Raw genomic sequence first — 20406 nt, forward strand, 5'->3', positions numbered from 1 at the left:
TGACATTCCCCGGAAGACTGTGAGCCGGCAGACATGGACGTGCTTAAAATGGTCCAGTTAGTGGGCAATGTCGTGTGGTGCGCACCTGTAGGCTCCGAGTGCTTTATGTGGTGCCAGTAGCCCTCACTGGTGCCGTTTAGTGATATGAGAGCCACTCACCCAGGTTAATAAAGGGTGTGCAAAGTAGTAGAGTGGCTCAAATAGTAGTTGTGGCTAGATGGGGATTTTGGGGTTTTTTGTTTTGTCGATATGAAAAAGGAGGAGTGTTGCATGGCACCCCTGTGAGGGGCCATGGTACATTCCATGGCCTTGTGTGGTCACATGGTTACCCATGTGACCAACCTAATAAAAGGTCCGAGCCGCTTCCGGCTCGGCAGTCACGAGTGAACCTGACTCCGCGTGGTGTGTTGTGTTGGTGCCTGGGGGGGTGCCTCGCCACGTGTGCTGGGCCCAAGGTCGGGGCCCAGCTGGAGGACGGTGCCCCTGCCGGGCAACGCCGTCCGGACGGTGCCCCTGCCGGGCAACGCCGTCCCTGTGGGTCCCCCAACCATGTGAGGCGGGTTGGGGTGCGACCCCGGCCTGGGTGCCCCCAGAGCCGGGGCCGCGGTGGCCAGGTGGACCTGGCCACGTGTGTGGAGCTCCGGTGTCCCGGAGCGGGTGGGACGAACCCCCACCCTTCATCAAGCGGCGTGATCGCCGCACGGCAGCGTGTGTCGTCGGGTGCTGCCCGACACGAATATGGGGCTGCCCGGTGGACCGGGACAGCCCCCAACACCCATGAGCATGCCTGCCCCACCGTGTTCTCATCCTGTCCTGCGCATTACGCAAAAACACTGAGCATGTGCACGACCTTCCAAAATGTACATAGCTCATCATTCTGATTCTACGCATGCTCAGGTGATCGGTGTCTCAGTGCCCCGACTGTTCATCATCGTACCCAGTAGGGTAATCACTGAGCATGCGCTGTGTGTGTGTGTGCTTGTTGTACTCGTGCCTGACCCGGCATCCTTTTACTGCGCATGCTCTGTATATTAGTGTCTCAGCAGTGCGCATGTCCGATCTTAAGTCTGCCCGATCTGCAGTCACTCACAGGGATCCTGAGCGCTCCTTATTGTCTCCCTGGGACCTCAAATACTGCCATTTAAAATGTGAAATACATCACAATATTCTAAGGAATCATTGGGGGATAATTTGCTGTGGGTGAGAGACCGGCGACTATTCACCCCTCCTTTGGTGAGAAAGTGATCATCTTTTTAGGCCAAGTGTAAAGTTCTTCATAGACCTCCAGTTAATCCTGTCTTCTGTGTATGTGATGGAGGGTGCATTCCTGGGCGGGGAGAGGGGAACGGCAGCTCCATTTTGGACGTTTCGATTATATATCGGTATAGGATGTCTTGCATGTGTAGTATTTAATAACATATTGTCTTCCATTTCTAGATCTAAACACAATATTGCATCATCCTTCTCTGCAAAGCGTAAGAAGCACAGGCACCAAAAGGTAAATAACTGCTGTAGTTTTTGTCTGCACAGGTTGTTCTATGCTTCTGAGCTAGCCGGTCTCCCGCCCTGTGTTCCTGTACCCTTCATGTCTCCTTCTCTCCTGTCTTGTCTCCATTCCTGCCTCTTCCTGAAACTGGTGTCCAGATCCAGGTTTAGCATCCAGGTCTGTGGCTCAGTGGACTAGTGTATTCTCTGGTAGGATCCATGGTTGTGTCATCTCATAGTCACTCGTTTGAAACCTGCAGGTACACCCAGCCCTTCATCCATCCAAGATTGACAGAATGAGCCTCTGAGTTTTGGAAGAATGAAAATCTGTTACCTTATGTCTAGGACACCAAAATACATCAGTGTGTGTGGGGGGGGGAGTGGGATGCACTCTACAACTACACATATTATGTTATGTTAATCCTTTCCTCTGTGCCATCCTATTAAACACAATTGGTAATTCGCTATTGGACCTCTATGGTGGATCACAGTACACTGCTATAGGGGGTGGAGGACTGGAGTTCTACAAGTGGATTAAATACGCACATTGGTAGCTACAAGCAGTATTGGTTGTTCTCCTTCCAGATCACCTGGGGAGCAAGGGATTGAGGAGGGGCTGAATGAAACAGAGCACCAGATCTGCACTTTGATGGGTGACTACAGCATCTTGTCCATCTTGGTGCTGTTATGTGTGTAGACATGAACGCGTGGGTGGCCTGGAGGGGTATTGAGAGCATGAGGTGGAAAGGATGGTATGGGATGCTGACGTTTAAAACAATTATTTAGGTTTATTATTGGTTAAAAACTATTCACCCAGTTGCACCAACGACAATAGATAAAATAGTGGGGGGAAAAAGAGGAAGCATTTCATTACATTACTATGAATAAACATGATTCCTAAAAGCACTGAGTTAAAAAAGAAGCGCTAATTTCTCAAAACATTATATAAATAGCTTACATTGCTTTGAAATAATAAAAGAAAAAGGTACAAATACGTTTAATCTTCTTTTCATTCAATTATTATTAAAACTACTCCAGTAAATTGTAATCAAATCTTTAAAAACATACTTTCCCCTAACTATCGGCTGGAAGTATGACAGACCCACACTCCCCTTGCCTACCCACCCGCTAGAGGGGCACAACATGAGGTGATTTAAAAGGAAGCCCCTTTCTCATGCTTGTGAAGGAAGGTGAGTCAAGGACAGTGACGTGCCCGCTTGCACCCGTTCGTGAACGGTTAGCAATTCAGTTGATCAGAGTATTACAGGCTCCGGAAATCATCTGTATCCCTTGTTTATTAACTGCTTGTCTCCAGTTATGGGAAATAAAGATCAATTGGCATTGTTAGGTGGTAGGGCCCCCTATTGGCTAGCACCCCATGCACATTCCTGACGAAGACCCACTTTGAAGCACTCTCTCATACATTGCCCTGAGAGGGAATCTCCAAGATGTGGCTCCATCAACTCAGCCTAGGTGCTCATCATGTCCTCACAGCTCACACCCTGCAGATACTGTTGCTAACAGCAGCATGATTCAGTCATAACACCTCTCGAACTCTGCAAGATGTGCTATGTGAGGGATCTGCCCACCCTCGCTTCCTCCTCTTCCTCCTCCTCTACCACTCCTGGCCTGTCTGAGGCAGTCTCTACTCCTCCTGTCTCCTGTTCACCCCTGATGATGTTTCTAGACATGTCCGATCTAGGAAAGTTTAATCAAAGCAGGTTCTCCCCTGCTCATCTAGAACTATCAAGGACCACATCGACACTCTTGCTCCAGCCTTGTCCGATTTCTGCAATCACTTCATTGCCACTGGTACTTTCCCCTGCCCCCTTAAGCTTTCTCTTGTGCACCCCATTCTAAAGAAGTCCTCGGCCGATCCTTCCTCTCCGGTTAACCATCGCCCGATCTCCATCACTCTGGACAAACTCTTGGAAAAGCTGGCTATCTCCCAGCTTAACCTACATGCTGAATCTGTTGGTTGCCTCTATGACCACCAGTCTGGCTTCAGAGCTGCCAGAAGCACAGAAACTGTTCTCCTGAACACCTGTGAAGACTCGCTCTCCAATCTTGACTCTAATCTCCCTTCTGTCCTCATTCTCCTTGATCTGTCCTTTGCTTTTGACACAGTCAACCATGCCATCCTGCTCAATCGTCTCTGGGACAACCTTGATATTACTGATCAGGCCCTGGCCTGGTTGACCTCCTATCAAACCAACCGACCCTCTCGGGTCCAACTGGGGTTCTCTCTCTCTCTCTCTTTCTTTTTCTCTCTCTTTCTTTTTCTCTCTCTTTCTCTCTCTCTCTCTCTCTCTCTTTTTGGCACCTCTTGCCCACCGCATCGCTACTTTCTGCTCCAATTTTTAATGTTATGTGGATGACACTCCTCTCTCTTTCAGGCTCCCCTCAGCCACCTCTGTTTCTTCTCTCATATCAGACTGTCTGGCCGCAATTCAGGAATGGTGTGCCGCCAGTGATCTCTGCCTTAATGCCAGTAAGACTGAGATCCTCTTCAATGGGACACTTGCTCCCTCCTTTCCCCTCTCTCTGGCCGCCCACTCTGGGCCTTCTACCTGCTTCTTCCTGTGAGGTTACGAACCTTGGTGTCATCTTCGACTCCACTCTCTGCTCTCTCCTCACATCTCTGACGTCTCTAAGAAGTCAAACTATCAGCTACACCTCCTCAGATGTATTCTTCCTTTTCTCACTTTCCCCCAGATGTTCACTGTCTCCAGAGCTCTGGTCCTCTCTTTCTAAATCTTCCTGCCTCTACTCTTCGACCTTTACAAAGTATCCAGAACAGGGCTCCGAGACTTGTCCTTGGCCTCAAGCCCAGGGATTGTATCTCTCCAGCTTTAAAATCTCTTTGCTTGCTCCCTGTGGCTGCAAGGATCAACTACAATACCCTCTGCATTGTCCAAAAGGCTTTCTGGGGCCTGGGACTGCTCTACTTCCAAATATTTCTTCCAAAACAACTTCCTTCTCGAGCTCTCCGCTCATCCACCTCCAACTCTCTGAGGGGCAGACACTTCTCTAAGCAGAGAGTTGGGGGCAGATCTATCTCCTCGGCTGCGGCCTCCTTCTGGAACAGCCTCCCTGCCTCTCTCAAACTTGAGCGGAACCACATCCGGTTCCGGAACCAACTTCAGACCTTCTTTTTCGCTTCCGCTTTCTCTTCCTCTCCCCTGCTGGTGCACCTGACTGTTCCATGCACTGGTCACCTGGTCACCCCTGAACTCGGGCCCAGGCTCCTCCATGTCCAGTTGCCCTCGCACTGCTTCAGGGCTCCCCAGCACTTAAGGGTCTGTATCTGCAACTCTACAGTCCCTTCTGTCTACACTTATGAGCCACCCGCTCACTGCACTTGTAAGTTAACTGCACTTCCCCCTTCCCAGGCACTTCTCCCCCTCCCCGCACTTGCGCGATCTGAATGACACAAGGCCTAGTAAGATTGGTATTTTGTCCTCCCTTGTTCCCCCTCCTTGTCTTATTGCGCCTATTTATTTATTTATTTTTTGTATTTGTAAAGCGCCTGCAACATCGAGGTGCTGTTTCAAGAAGATGGGCCTCATTACACATAAGGTGGTAAGGGTTAACGGTCACTGGTAATGCTACCGGTGACCGTTAACCCTTTCCGCCTTACTACGAGGTCCCTTTGCGGGACCCGACCTTAACGGCTGGTTTAGACCAGCCATTAAAGTAGGGACCAGCTGTGGGGACCTTGGGGCTAATTACGGTACTGCAATTTGCGGTACGGTAATTAGCGCCTTCCCCATTCCCATTATGCCCTATGGGGCAAAAATGGGAATGGGGAAGGGCCATGGCGGCATGGGGAATTACCGCCCTGCCAACCTCGGAATGGGGTGGTAATTCCCCATTCCGCCATGGCGGAATCAGTAAATTACCGGCATGAACCATGGTGCTAATAGCACCATGGTTTAGCACCTACCGTGTAATGAGGCCCGATGTCTTAGTTACGTGAACAAGAGGCATTGCAAAGGTTACAGGGAGCAAGTGCATTGGAGAATACAGTCATATTCATATGATACATACAAGGGATGTCTTAGTTGTGTGAAGAGCCTCTGGGCCTCATTACACGGAAGGCGGTGAACCATGGCGCTATTAGCGCCATGGTTCATGCCGGTAAAATACCGGCACCGCCTTGGTGGAAAGGGGAATTACTGCCCCATTCCAAGGTTGGCGGGGCGGTAATTCCCCCTTCCACCATTGCCCTTCCCCATTCCCATTTTTGCCCCATAGGGCTCTATGGGAATGGAGAAGGCGCTAATTACGGTACAGTAATTAGCTCCACTGGTCCCTTTGCCGGTTGGTTTTTAACGCCTGCAAAAAGCAGGCGTTAAATTCCCCAACCCGCAAAGGGATCTCATAGTAAGGCGGTAAGGATTTCCTGGTACCGGTAAACCCTTACCGCCTACCGTGTAATGAGCCCCTCTGTTTTAAGGAGTACCGTTCTACATATATTATACATATAAGACCGCAGGTGTTTAGGAGCCTATACAAACAAGAGTGTTTTGATTGCTTTCCTGAACGCTGTGTGAAACTCGATGCTCCTGAGTGAGGGGGGTAGAAGTTTTCAGTTGGTGGCCGCGTTGACTGGGAAACTTGCACCCCCTGCCCGTGCCCTGATGCTTTTGGGGATGGCCAAATGGTTAGTGTAGGCTGTTCTTGTGGGTTTGTCGGTGTGTGGAGGGTTGAATCTCTGAGCGAAGTAGAGGGGTGCTGCGTCATGGAGACATTTGTGAGTGAGTGCCAGAGTCTTAAAAATAATACGCTCCTTGACGGGGAGCCAGTGAACAGATTTTCTAGTGGCCGAGATGTGGTCTCTTCTTGAGATGCCAGTGGCGGCTCTGAGGGCATTGTTTTGTACCGTTTGGAGTTTCCTGATGTTTCGCGCAGAGGTACCTAGCAGCAGTGCGTTAAAATAGTCCAGTTGGGACCCAATTATTGCTCTGGAGATGGTGAGGCAGTTTTGTTGCTTCAGGAATGGTCTGGCTGCTGTGATTAGTTTTGAGAGATAGGCCGATGCTGAAGATATGGTGTTAACCTGCCTGACCATAGTGAGGTTCGAGTCTAAGTAGACTTCCAGAGTTTTTACTGCCTGAGATACAAGGATTTGAGGGTGTTGTTGATGCAGAAGGAGTTGTATTTTGCATCCAGTTTCTTGAGTGTTTCCGGTGAGCCAATGAAATGAGTAAGAGTTCTGTTTTTTCACTGTTGAGGCACAGCCAATTTTCGGCCATCCAGGTTTGGATAGTGACGCAGATGGAGTCAAGGGATTTCTGGTCAGCCTCATAGTCTCCTGTCAGGGGTATGAGGACCTGAGTATCATCAGCATAATTAGTATATGTGATGCCTAGGGAGTCCAGATAATTAAATAGCGATCTCATGAAGGTTGCAAAGAGTGGGCGAGATACAAGATAGTTCGGACCTTGCACTGGCTTGGTCTGAGAAGACCTTCATTGCTCTTTCCTTGAGGAAGGATGAAATCCAGGCAGTGGTATCTGGCGAAAATGTGGCGGCTGTGGAGAGGTGGTGGCAAAGAGTATTATGGTGGTCAAGGTCAAAAGCCGCAGATAAGACGAGGAGTAGCAGGAGGGCGGGTTTGCCTATATATTTTTTTTTTAAGTCCAATAATGCTGTTTCCTTTCTGTGTTTTGGACGGAAGCCTAGTAGGTGATGAGTCTCCAAGTATGTCTGTAGTTTCCCGGGAGTTTAGGGTCCAGTGTAGGTTTTTTCGGCAGTGGATGCACCCAGGCTTCTTTGAGGCATGATGGGACACAGTTGGTTTTGAAGGAGGCGTTAATAAACGCTGTGATAAAAGGTGCCATGGTGGGTGCACTGTCTTTAATGAGCTGTGCTGGCCAGGATTCACCCTTACAGTTTGATGTCTTCATAGAGTAGAGGATTGCTAGTACGTCCTGTTCCTTCATCTCTTCGAATGAGAAGGCTGGGATTTCGCAAGCGGGATCCAGGTGTAGGTTGCATAGTTATGTTTTAGTGCATTTTGGTGACTGATGATTTTGTCTTGTAGGGTGTTCAGTTTGTCGAGCATGGCATTCTGAATCTTGTTACACCTGTCCTCGTCTTTGGTTAGGGAAGGCGGGATGGGGGCGGGAAAAACACGTCCGTAGTACATCTGCACTTCTTCAAAAAATCAATTTGAGATTGTCTATGGCCCTGTGAAATGACTAAAGAACCCAAGCACACTGTACTGTAAGCTACTCTGTGCACTTGTAACATATTGCAGAAAAAGTATTAAAAGATTAAAGGAAACAAAGTCTCCCAGTACTGATTGTCTTTAAGGGCATGTCAGTTTCCCCATAACTAAGTGAGCAAAAAGCCCATTGGAGTGCAGCATTAGGCTGTACTTCACTGGCAAAGTCAGACTATGGTGTTTAAACAGCAGCAAAAAGTTGGGGGGTTCACAACTGGAGAGAAAATTACACATGACATGGAAATCTTTCCTAACAATGGGCGGATGCAGGAATTGTAAAAGAAATGTGTTGCCAGACATTTACACACAGACAAAACCCTGAGTCACAAAAGGTATGCCGCAAGGATCCAGGAAGGGATTTGCCACGCTCCAACTGGTGTAGCAGAATTATTGACCTTCTGAAGGGCAAGTCCTCTCTGAGGCCCTACTACTAACAGGGCTGAGAAAATGCCAATTAATCACTAACTTTGATGGGTAGAGATTCGTTTCAGTTTGCCAGGTATGTGTCAGGGCCTTTCACCATTTTCAATTGAAATTATCCATGAGCCTCGAGAGGGTGTGGGGGCAAGCAGCTGCTCCATGTTGAAAGTTGTATTGCACTGCAACATGATCCTTTTAATTTGATTTGTGAAATTAAATGTGTGCCTTTCAATGCATACGCTATAGGCTGCCTTTGCTGGCACTATCAAGCCATCACCTCGCTCAGGCCTGAAGAAGTATCCAGCAACCTTCTTATGACCTTGTTGCATCCCTTCTGTCAAAGAGTGATTAATAGCATTTTGGTGGGCATTTCGTTTGTCAGCTCCCCACTGGCTGCCTATCCATGATAAAGTCCAGATCTAGCGATACACACACCTAATATTGAGTTTTTACAAAAGATGCTGAATGTGTGTTGTTAATTCTGACAGAGTATGTTGTGGATGCGGGGGAGAACAGGCAGCTCTGGCACTAAAAGCTGCTACTATGCAACAAGAAACAACTAGTGTCCCAATTAATGCACATTCCAGTCCTGTGTACACCAAAACTGTCTGGGAGAACTCAGTCAAGGTTCAAGCATGTTTCTATACAATTAGACAATCTATTCATTTATGGTTTGTTCTGACAAAAGTAGTGGTAGACCTTTGTTTACATAACGTCACTGATGTGATGTTCTCCTGCCCACATTGATGGGAAAACACGCCGGTTCTTAAAGCAGCCATTTTGACCACAGTGTGCAAAGGTAAAACCTGGTATTGTTTATTTGGAACTTATTACATACATGGAATAGCAATACCTATGGCTATACTCATGATACTGATCACTATATACCTCATATTTACAGAGTCAATTGAGCTGAATCCAGCCATTCACTAATTTGAGTTAAATTTACATCGACCACATCCAGATCCTCTAATTGACCTCTACATCCATGATTAGTTGAATCCTTCACCATGTGAGTATGTCTCACTGCTCTAGCATTGATATGTGTTTTTATATGCATGATTATATATTGTTAAGATTCTTTTCTGATTACAGTATGCATATATGTTTTCAGAATATCTATGGTGAATGCATATATGTTTTCAGAATATCTATGGTGAATCAGCACAGCAGTTATAAGATGCCCATGAGGGGCCCCACTGCCTTCTACCTACTTGTGAAGTGGCTACCTCTATTATAAGGTAGGCATTACTCTAGTCAGACAACTCTATCCTACCAGTTTAAGTATACATTTTGTACATTGTACCATCCACATATTTTACAAAAGGTGGAGCAACATCCTTCTCCTTATGTTGAAACTCATTCAGAGTACCTTTCCTTGGAAGAATTGACAAGTTTATTGAGTCGCAAGTAATGACCAAGGGGACGTTATATTGCACTTATCCCACATCACAGTCGAAATTAACATACTTAAACATAAAATATTGACTCTGCTAAAAGATCCTTGGACGTAAAGCATTTTTTTCCTCCTTGGCCTTTTGGTAGAAGCTTGAAGATACATTGTCACTTTATTTAAGAAGTATTGCTCCTGATGAAGGCACTGTGATCCCGAAACACATAGAGCGCATGATTTTTGTTCATCATTATTTACTACTTTTTGGATATCACAAATTAAATTCTGACTTTTGGATAATTGTCTAATTGTATATTTATTTTATTTCATTAACAAATCTTGCAGAAACTCGTAGGCATTGAGGTGCTGTTACAAACCAGTTACTTGCATAAGAGATAAACAGACAGGTGAGCAGCTTGAATCAGAACACAATGCAGCATGTCTTTAGTAGGCAAGGCAATTAGGCGAACAACCAGGTTTTGAGGTATTTCTGGAAATACTTAGTAAGAGGGTTCTGCGCTCAGAGTGGGAGGAAGTGAATTCCTTTGTTTGGCTGCAATCGATGGGACGTTTGGACCTCCGGCTTTTGCACGTCTGACTTTGGATTGCAGAGGCGGTCATGGTAGGCTTTGATGACTGAGTGTTGCTGATTTTCTGAGAGTGGCGGAGGAGCACAGTGTTGGACAGGCATCTGTGATTAAAGGGCATACTTTTCAAAATTGCCTGTTCTCGGCTTGGCAGCCTGTGAGCTGCTTTTCTAGCGGCAGAGATGCGTTCCCATTTGGAAATGTTGAGAGCTGTTCGGAGAGCGTTATTCTGAAAGATTTGGAGCTGTCGTACGTTTTGTAAGGAGGTCCCAGCAAATAGGACATTGCAGTAATCTAGCCGTGCCCAAATGAGTACCTGTGGCTGTCAGTGGATAGAAAGGGTCTGGAAGCATTTATCAGTTTGGATGTGTAGGCAGCAGAGGAGGCAGTTGCACTCACTTGGTGGGTCACAGAGAGGATGGCATCTAGGTGTGTGCTCGGAGTGGACTGCAGCAAGTTTAGGCACTCTGAGAACATGAGCCACACTGCAGCATGCATGGGGAGAACATGACCCACACTGCTGCATGCATGGGGAGGAAGTCAACAGCACCCTCAGCACGGGGCCCTAGCAGGCACGGAGCTAAGTGCTGCCACACATGCCTAGCACTGCCCCTGCTGGGGAACAAACAAGAACACGGTACCCCTCCCTGTATATACAGTACTGTAGCACTTCAAATCTGTGTGCACACGGGTCACTTACTCCCTGTGTACAGTCCGGGGACCATGCGTGAACACAGCACTCCTCCCTGTATATACAGTACACAGCAGCACTTTGCATCTGTATGCACGCGGGTCACTCACTCCCTGTGTACAGTCTGGGGACCATGCGTGAACACAGCACCCCTCCCTGTATATACAGTGCACAGCAGCCCTCCCTGTATATACAGTACACAGCAGCACTTCACACCTGTGCGCAAGCGGGTCACTCACTCCCTGTGTACAGTCCGGGGACCATGCGAGAACACAGCACCCCTCCCTGTATATAAAGTGCGCAGCAGCACTTCACACATGTGCGCACGCGGGTCACTCACTCCCTGTGTAAAGTCCTTGGACTTCGCGTGAAAACAGCACCCCTCCATGTATATGCAGTACACGGCAGCACTTCTCACCTGGGCGCACGCGGATCACTCAGTCCCTGTGTACAGTCCGGGGACCATGCGTGAACACAGCACCCCTCCCTGTATATGCAGAACACAGCAGCACTTCACACCTGGGCGCACGCGGGTCACTCAGTCCCTGTGTACAGTCCGGGGACCATGCGTGAACACAGCACCCCTCCCTGTATATGCAGAACACAGCAGCACTTCACACCTGGGCGCACGCGGGTCACTCAGTCCCTGTGTACAGTCTGGGGACCATGCGTGAACACAGAACTCCAGCACCACTTCACATCTGTATGCACACAGGTCACTCACTCCCTGTGACAAGGTGGCCTTCTGGAGAGTGAGAGGAAAGAGCAGAATTCACTCTTCCTACTGGACGACATTCACACGTGATCTTTGGAGAAAGTAATTAGCTCTGTGTCCCTTCATCCGGCCCCCTGCAGGACACGGCTTCTCTGCACACGCGCAGTGTGCATTTTGACTCCAGAGCCGGCTCCCGCTTTCACGGACATGCGCACTGTAACCCTAGAGATTTCTAGCCAGGATGTATCCCATCCTCTGCACATGCGCACTGTAATGGATTGATAGCCAGGCTCGCTAGAGATACTACTTTCTTGGACATGCGCAGTGTATTCAGCCACTATCTAGGCCGGATTCAGGCAGACAGCTTATCTGCACATGCACGGTGTAACCCTACGGATTTCTAGCCAGGCTCTCTGTAGAGATAGCAATCCTTGGTTTATCTGCACATGTGCGGTGCAACCCACATCCTACTAGCCAGGTTCATTTTCTGCATCCACTCATCATCTTCCGAGAAAGTAATGCGCATTGTGTACCTTCAGCCAGCCTTCCTGTAGTAAAATGCTTCTCTGCACATGCATACTGTAACCCTACAGACTACTTAACACACTCACTGCAGAGACACGATCAGAACGATCTATTGCCAGGCTCACTTCTAAAATACTGCTTCTCTGCACATGCGCACTGTGCTTCAACAGCTACTTGCCAAGCTCACTTCTGAAACACGGCTTCAGTGCACATGCGCACTGTGCTTCTATAGCTACTTGTCAGGCTCGCTATTAAAATATAACTTCTATGCACATGCGCACTGTGCTTCAATAGCTACTTGCCTTGATTCCTTCGCTTATGTGCACATGCGCACTGTGCTTCTATAGCTACTTGCCAGGCTCCCTGCAGATAGACTGCTTCTCTACACATGCGCAGTATGAACTCTTACCCGCGCTGTATTTGCGGGCCATCAGATTGAAGACCCAGGGCCATCTTTTTTGCCTCGAGCCCTCTTCTTCGTTTCTGGAGTTTTTCCCGCCTTTGGACCTCGTAGTGAGAGAGGTGAGAGTTTTTTTTTTATCCCGGACTAGCTTGGGTCCTTTAGAACGGAGGATGTGGCAAATGATCCTACACCACGCTCGACATTTGGCATGGCAATTGTGCTAGCATTGGGCTCGTAGGCAGTACTGAGAACTGGTGCAGGAGCCTTGCAATCATTAGGTATGGCATTTGGCATGGCAACTGTGCTAGCAGTGGGCTCAGAGGCAGTACTGAGAACTGGTGCAGGAGCATTGCAATCATTAGGTATGGCATTTGGCATGGCAACTGTGCTAGCAGTGGGCTCAGAGGCAGTACTGAGAACTGGTGCAGGAGCCTTGCAATCATTAGGCACACAAGCATTCCAATCATTAGGTATGGCATTTGGCATGGCAACTGTGCTAGCAGTGGGCACGCAGGCAGTACTGAGAACTGGTTCAGGAGCCTTGCAATCATTAGGCACAGCATTTGGCAAGGCAATTGTGCTAGCAGTGGGCTCAGAGGCAGTACTGAGAACTGGTGCAGGAGCATGGCAATCATTAGGTATGGCATTTGGCATGGCAACTGTGCTAGCAGTGGGCTCGCAGGCAGTACTGAGAATTGGTGCAGGAGCATGGCAATTATTCAGCACAGGAGCATTACAATCACCTGTGGGAGAGAATTATCTCAGTTAAAGTTTTCTTGACAATGGAAGTGGTAAAACTTCTCAGTGATTTAAAACTGGTTGAACATGTTCTTATTTAAATTGGTGTTGTACGTTAATGCTTGGTACTTGCACAAGGAGTCCATATCCTTGTATTTTTATCTTCTTTAGTTTCTTCTATATCCTTTGGCATATAGTCTGATGTTTATCTGTCGAGAGTATGGAAACTTTTATACTTTTTATCAACATTGTTTTGTTTTATTTTTCTCTTTCCTTTTTATGCAGTTGAGCAAGTTCTATGTAGTTATTTAACTTCTTCATTTGTCTTCAATTATATAATTTAATATTACATGGTTTTATGCTCTTTGTATTCTGTGTAAAAAGTCGAAAATTGTTTTGGCTAAAATGCACAATACAATAAAAAAAAAAATAAGAGAAATGCTCTGTTTGTGGTGCAATGTGTTTGTAATGTGTTTTTAAAGAAGAGGTAAACTGGCCTAGTGGTAATGCAATGGCAGATTGTAGTTGGAGCAGTGTTTGGTGTCTAGTAGTAGTGGTTGGGAAAGAACAGTTCTTTATATGTAAGGTGAAGTGTTCTATATAGACACTTTGCCAGTATACACACGTGTGAGCAGGTGGGAATGGTGGCACTGTAAGAGGTGCAATGAGAAAGCTTGGAAAGTATGACGTTTTATATGGACTGAAAAAGGAAAAGTGCATATGTGCATTTACAGCGCACTGTGTCTAACCTTTTTCTAAAAAAGATAAAGCAGTGGCACTTGGTTAATGTTAAAGGACATTTGTACCGCCAACTATCGCCACTGAAATGGTCCCCTGGCGCTCTGACGGCTCTGAAAAAGGGGAGGAGAGGAGGTGGGTTAGTGGGAATAAGCTGGAAAAGTGCAAGAGAGCAGGGATGTGCTGTTGGCAGCCTCAGCCCGGTTGGTCCATTGGCTGGGCTTGGGGTGTTTTAAGGTCCGTAGTCGTTGTGTGCTGTTGTGCAAGTCTGTGTGGTTTGTTGTTGCATTGTTGTGAAGTTTGTGCGGATTGCTGCGTTTTAGGCTTGTGGTTGTGTTTGGCTAGAGTTTGAGAGGTGTATGCAGAGGGATGGAATTGTTAGTTGGTTGGTTAGTTGGCATTGCTGTCCATTGCAATTATGGGATTCCATCTAGGTGCAGTACATGCTGACATTGACATTTCTATCCAAATGCAACGCGAGCCAAAGTTTCCAATTCTAAGTGTGGTGCATGTTAAGAATACCATTTCCATCTAGGTGCGGCACGAGCTAAACTTCAGAATTCCATACGAGTGTGGCACATGCTTACAGTCACACTTCCATCTGGATGCGACGCAAGCTAGGGTTCAGAATTCTAAGTGTGGTGCATGCTAACAGTCACTTGGTGTGTGGAAGTTTAATATGTTGACTGTACATGTAAGTAACTGGCCGTCTTCTCTGGGCCACTTTCCTCAGCCAGTTTCCATGGTTAAGGACCTGGGGTTTAAACTTACCTTATCTTTGTCCATGGAGGCACAGGTTGGCACGGCCACTTCCAGCTCAGGCTCCTGCAATGGGTCATTCCCTATATTCCAGTGCGCCTATGTACTGGATCGTTTGCAAATTCTTCAGAATTTTGCCACGCGGCTGTCCCATTAATCCGTAAACTCAGTTGGCTGCCGGATGCCAAACATGTTCAGTTCAAGGCCCTTTGCCTGGTCCACCAGGCTTTTTATGGCCAGGGCGGAATACCCTACGGCTAAATGTCTGCCTTATATTCCGAGTCGTGCCTTGGGGTTGAAAATAGTTTCCTTTGAGAATTAATTAAAATATGTCCATAAGTAACAGAGATATAGAAGATTTGATGAACTTTGTGTCCATCATCAGTACTACATGCCACACAGCAAGAGACGTCGTGGAAAGTATTCCTCCATATCTAGTTTCTGATTATATGACTCCTGCCTCACTAAAACTACCACAAAGTACATATTTTGTGCATATGATCGATACTACACATGCCACAACTGGAGCCAGTAATTTTTGGATGTCACCTGGAATTTTCAAGAACCTAGTTGGTCAGGGGTCACTTGATGTATCTGACCCCTTCATAACCAGCCTCGGCTTTCTTAGGTTTTTTTACTGGAATGCAGTGTCTCTAAGGGTCCCCAGGAAATCTCCTCTAGTCGTGGATCTCTGACCCAATACCTGCTTTAGACATCCAGATACTGCACTGGCCGTAGGTACAATTCTTGTGTATTACAGCAGACACAATTGCAGTTCTACCATGATTACGGACATGCATAACAAGGTGATTATCATAAATGTCATCTTATTTGTGTCTAACAGACGTTTAGCTGAATGCATAAATATTTGCTGTTACAAAGGAAAAACTGCATATACATTAGAAAAAGAATATCCATATCAAAGGTGCTCCATGGTGTATAGGACAGGCCTACTGTGATGTTTCTTCTTCTCCAAGATTTAGGTAGCATAAACAGCACCTTCCTCGTATCCTTAAGCAAGGCTGCATTCCTTAGATAGTATGTACCTTAAATGGAGCCCTCCTGGTCTCAAGGTCTTCCTTGTCCTCAGAAATGCTGGGGAGTTCACTAGCTAAGGTGGTTGGTGGCTGATCTTTCTCACTTCAGGAAAGTTGTTTCCTCGAATCAGAAGACAGAACCTCATGGTTGCTTCTCATACTGCACCGGCTCTCATGGAAGACTGTCAGAGCTTGTGAAAGAAGATTGAGGAGGGTTTAAACGTAACTGCACATGTGGAGATAATGTTGCAGTAAGGGCAGTTTTGTGATTCTATCCTGTAATGCGCCGGATTCCAAATCGGCTCCCTTTTTTTTAAATTTTTTTTTTAAGCATAACCTCGCACTGATTATGCGATAGATCTGCAAGGGCTATTGCATCCCACAAACCTCATTGTTTCATTAGAGTTATCCCGCTGTTATAGCACCTCTAATAATCTTTGCTGGCAAAACACAGGTATACTCCTAGTGCAATAGTGATGTTTGGATTTGTAGGGGTGCCAAGATGGGTATTCAGGAAACATTTCAAAAGCCTTTTCTGGACCTGGATGGTTCTACTGATAAGCCTCAATTCATGTTGCAACCCATCACCCGGGGAACTAGTTGGGGGGGGGGGACCTGTGACCCTCCAAAGCCCTGAGTTTTGGAGGCTTTCCAAGCATCCACAGGGAGATGCCCCCAAACCATAGAGGATAGCCATGTTAATTTTGGACTCCATCACCTGGACACACTTATCCAGGAGTTTTCCCAAATTGATGATAAAACTGAGAAAGCACTTTTAACCCCTGGTTGCTTGCTTTGCCACCACATCTGCAGCCCCCCTCGTGATTCGTGATAAAAGGCCAAACCCAAATACCTGTATTCATCCACCACCCCAATTAATGAGTTATCCAGGATCCATTAAAAGTTTGACTTTCCTTTGTTTTAAGAAGATTTGGTTTAAGACCATGCGTCAAAAAGTACTTATGACAGTATTTTAAACTCTGTTGTAGCCAATCCCGCTGTCAAATTGCCTCAATACCCACGATCATATCCAAGGCCTTCTGCACTTCCTTTGACAAGCCCCTCTTTACGATAAAATGGAAACAAGGTATTGACTGATCCCACGGCCCTCCCTTTTCAGCTCTACACATGTCTTGCATTTTAAGAATAAATCTAGCTGGGTCCTCATCATCACCCATAGTATTCTGCATCAGGGACTGTACATTGGGTATCTGGGATGGCCCTCCGTAGTGCATCCCATACCTGTGCTCTTACTCCATTGAACGCTGCTCCATAATGTGCATCTTCCCCAGGGTTACTCCTGGGTATCTGGCCTTAACCTACGTATCCCCAGCCTGGTCACCAATTATAGCAACCATCAAGCTATTAAAATTCCCTATTGCCAGTGGCACCCCTCCTGCTGCTTGCTTTTTCTAATTCATATATCCACTTGCTCGCCACTGCTGTAAGCTGCGGGAGGGCCTTAATTACATTATTCGTATCCATTTTGTGCGAGGGCACATACTGTGTTCTCCCTGCCCCCTTATGTATGAGGGTCATCTGCATCTTTTCCCTACTTCCCACACCCTTCTTCACAACTCCCCTTCTCCTCTTTACCAACGCCATCCGGCCAGCCGTGTTCCTCAACCTGTCCCCAGCCCACAGACATTCTACTTGAGGGTTTTTCTCACCTGCCCCTGCACCCCTTCCTTCTCCTTTGCTCTGACCCTCCGCAAATGTATCATCGTCCTCTTCCTCCACATTCTCTCCCAACACTGTATTTTCCTCTCCCAAGATTATCCACCCACCCGGGCTTCTTCCTTTCTCAAGCCCCTATTTCCCTTACTGCTCTTAGGGGTGTTTATATCCTTCTTAGTTATGTTAGCAATCCTGTCAGTCTGTCCTCAAACTCCCTTGCCCTGTAACCCACTGATTCCAGTACTTCAGGCGGGTGAATATACAGAGGTGGGGAGCGGTACCCAGCATTGTTGCTGGTGCTGCAGAGGACCCTACCACAGCAGAAGGGGTCCCTATTGCAATGGGTACATAGCTTGGAGTGGTGCACCCTTCTCCGGGATATGCTGTCAAGGGATATAATCCCCCACACACCAATGGCGCCACGCCTTCTCCTTCTCACTTCTTGCACTTTCCATCTTTGTCTCTCCGCCTCTACTCCGTTCCCTTGATCTTCTGCGTCTTCAAACATACGCCAGAGATCTACATTTTATTTTCTATTCTGTAGCTGCTTTCCCTTATATTTTGCTAATAAAAATGTGGACCTGTGTTCCAAGATGATGATGATGCTGCTGTTGTGTGAGCCCTACCCTGGCCATGGGCAGGGCATCCCCGCAAACCCCATGTCTCTGCAATCCACTGCTTATATTTTTCCACCCTGTCATGATACAGTGGCAGGCTTTATACATATGTTCTATTGCTGTTCCAGCTCCCCATGCTAGTGGTGTCTATCTCTTACTGACCCTGCAAAGACGTACTAAGGCACCACACACGCTGCCGCTTGCTTATAACAACAAAAACAAAGAAAATCAGCTTCAACCTTTTTCTATCCCATTTCCTTACACACATGCACCACTCCACAAAACCATCCAATACCATACCATACCATACCACACCGCGATGCACACACTTACCGCCCCTTCTAGGGCCTACTCTTTATTCAATACAACACAAATACAATAAAATAAGCTAACAGGATGAACACTACTTCCAGGCCTATTATGAGACCACTGGTTTTATTTCTGTATTCCTCCTCTAAATAATATAATGTCTTGTGGTTCCACCTTCTCTCCGCTTCCGAGGAGGGGCTCCCTGCCTTACCTTTGCCTTACCGAACACTCTCTTCATAGTACATATTTTAATAACAAATAACTCTGACCTCACCCATGTCACATCGACGACCTCGCTCTCTATGTACTCAGGCCTTTCACACTTCCCCATGCATCTGTCCACTATTTGTTATCTCTTACAAGAGTCTACTCACGTGTGGCTCACCCAAACTCCTCAACAGGGTTCCAACACCGGCCTGCACTCTCCTCTGAGCCACACCCCACTTCAAAGAACAGAGAGGACTTCTCTTAAAATGGCGCCTGCTAAACCACTCGGAAACGTGTTTTTTCGGGACCTGTCTCTGTAGGTGGACACAGCTCCTTCTGGAGAAGTGGCCTGGAAGCCTCTGCAGGTACCAGGGCAGTGGGATCACGTTGAGGGTCATCAATTGAATTCACACCCCTGAACGCTCACACCAGAGAGAATACAACCCACTAGGGAAGAAAGGCCAAAGTCGATCTTGTAAGGATAATACGTTTTAATCTCACACGCAGATGAGAGCAAAAGCAAAGAACTCTGCTGCTAAGAACGTTCTACTGAAAAGTAGTACAAGCAGAATCTTATAAAGCAACACACCTATATAACACACTTAAGTAGGGTAAAATACTGCACGGCGGTTGGTGTGTGCCTATACAGAATCTGCCGACCCCATAAGGGATGGCAGGCTCTTGGTTCCAGCCCAGCCCAGACCGTCCGTCTTTCATCACGTGGGTGCTACGGTGAGCATCTTCTGACATCGAAGGTCAGAAAACATATTATACTCCTACCATACAACTATTTTATCACTCATACTGTGCACTTGGCAGGTCTTAAGACAAGCACAAAGGAGGTTCTGGGGCACTCTAACATTCACACACACATTTCACTCACTCCCATCCGTCTCCAAGCTCTCCACCCTCGTTTTGACCTATAATGTATCCCTCCCAGCACCTCACAACATAAATCACACAATTGTCGCTCAATGATGTGCCCTGTCCGTCCTCTTGGAACATTTCAGGACTTGTTAATTTGGGGTTGGTGGTCAACGGGCACTTGGTGCCATGGAATTCAGGGATCTTAAGGTTTAATCAGTTATGTGGGCTATAACGTTTGGTCGCCTGAGGAAGGGCCGGGTCATGCTTTAGCCAGTGTGAGATAACATGCACACCAGGTGCCGGTCTGTGATCACGGCCTTGTAGAACACATTCCTCCCGAACATCTTTGCAACACTATTAGAACAATGAAGAGGCGTTGTGGTGATTGGGGATGTGGGCTGTCCTCAGTGGAGCTCGGGCATGGCTGGAGATTTCTCTTGACTTGTGATTTTAGGCCTAGTGCATGCATTTCTGCTGTCCCCTTCCCAACACAACTGAGTGCCGCTGTAAGTCAAGTGTTGCTGTCGCTTTTGCTGCATGGTGCTTTGCCTCATTTTTTTCATTAGGCGCATGTTGCAATTGTGTTTTTGTGTATTTGTGCACCCTGACCACAGAGCACGCATTGACATTTCCTTCTATGCCAGGTTTCCACATCCTGTGGCACAGGACTGGGAGCCGGATGGCCATTCTGGCCGGAGCACACAAACACCAAGCAGGAGCAGCTTGTATTGCCTTGTCCGTAAGCTCAAGATGACCATAACTACAGGCTAGCCAAGGTATGGCCAAGGAATGCTTACGTTCACAGCAATTTGGCATACACACACTGATAATATGAATGCTACATATGGTGATCCATTCTTGCATGACATTTTTATCATATTACAGTGATATCGTAACCATATTTGTCTTAGTGTACTGACGAACCGTGCTTAATGCCAGTTCCTGTTTTGTCAAGGGGTGAAAGGTTGTGTACCATCACTTTCTGTGATTCCACTTGGGGGTGGGG

At 47.0% G+C, this 20406-nt stretch overlaps 1 long non-coding RNA gene across 1 annotated transcript; it reads left to right on the plus strand.

Annotated features, from left to right (window-relative positions):
• The first annotated feature begins 1066 nt into the window (after positions 1 to 1066).
• On the plus strand, positions 1067 to 20196 carry LOC138559117 (uncharacterized). Its single transcript, XR_011299169.1, has 4 exons — positions 1067 to 1233; positions 1438 to 1498; positions 9039 to 9149; positions 20045 to 20196. It is a non-coding gene; the product is annotated as an uncharacterized lncRNA (long non-coding RNA).
• Positions 20197 to 20406: the final 210 nt, after the last annotated feature.

The sequence above is a fragment of the Ambystoma mexicanum genome, unplaced genomic scaffold (genome assembly GCF_040938575.1).
Source record: "Ambystoma mexicanum isolate Mex_15411 unplaced genomic scaffold, UKY_AmexF1_1 Mex_scaf38, whole genome shotgun sequence".
Lineage (NCBI taxonomy): Eukaryota > Metazoa > Chordata > Amphibia > Caudata > Ambystomatidae > Ambystoma > Ambystoma mexicanum.